This window comes from Nematolebias whitei, chromosome 6, assembly GCF_014905685.2.
Source record: "Nematolebias whitei isolate Nwh7 chromosome 6, NemWhi1, whole genome shotgun sequence".
Classification (NCBI taxonomy): domain Eukaryota; kingdom Metazoa; phylum Chordata; class Actinopteri; order Cyprinodontiformes; family Rivulidae; genus Nematolebias; species Nematolebias whitei.
This window is the reverse complement of record NC_056503.1, coordinates 4,565,257-4,566,096: the sequence shown is the minus strand read 5'-3', so window position 1 is coordinate 4,566,096 and position 840 is coordinate 4,565,257.

Below are 840 nucleotides of genomic sequence, written 5' to 3'. Positions count from 1 at the left end.
GTTTGTGATCTGAAAAGAAGAGTAATGAGAATATAAACCACTCTCATTTTCTCCTCAAACCTCAAGGCTCTGAGCCCAAACTGGTGTTGGAGACTATTTTCACTTGGCTGAATGTTCCCTTTAAATGATGATTAAGTAGAGCGAAGGGAACGATCCCCTCAGGCCTCATCCTCTTCCTCCAAATTTCCTGGTGAAATTTGTCTTCTTTGGTACTCAAGAGTTTAGTCAGACCAGGGCTCTTAGAGGGAACTTTGGAGGAAAAGTTTAAGACATTTGGGCTAATTTTCCACTGAGTGACTGTGAATTTGTGTATGCATGACATGAGTAAAGCAGGTCAGAGTCAGTAATTAGGTGCTGAGTCAAAGAGAAGCTTGTTAGTTAGCTTGTCGCTTCATCAGGCCACTCAGCAGGATGACATGCTGATGTTTAATGTTGGAGGAATTTCCCGTGTTCTTGGCCTTGCTCTCTCTCTCTCACACACACACACACTCAGCATATTTATCAGCTTCTACAAATAAAGTGTGTGGAAGCAATTTGACTCTTGTAAACAGAAATGAGATCAGACCGATGCAGATTTTAAAGAGACGATTAAATGGGAGAAAAGCGGGGGAGTTGTCTGCCAGGAAAGAAGGATAACACGTTGTGGCATGTGTGTCTGTGTTTGGCAGCTTCTGCTGGATGGATCTGGGTTTCTGAGCATGAACTGTAGGACAACTTGAGGCCTGAGGACTGGAGCTGAGAAGATCAAGGTTTCCAGCTGGAGTCTTGAATCTTATGATTCTCCAATTTAAATGACCCGATTCTATTTCATTATCATGTTTTACATTCCAAAAAAGTTCA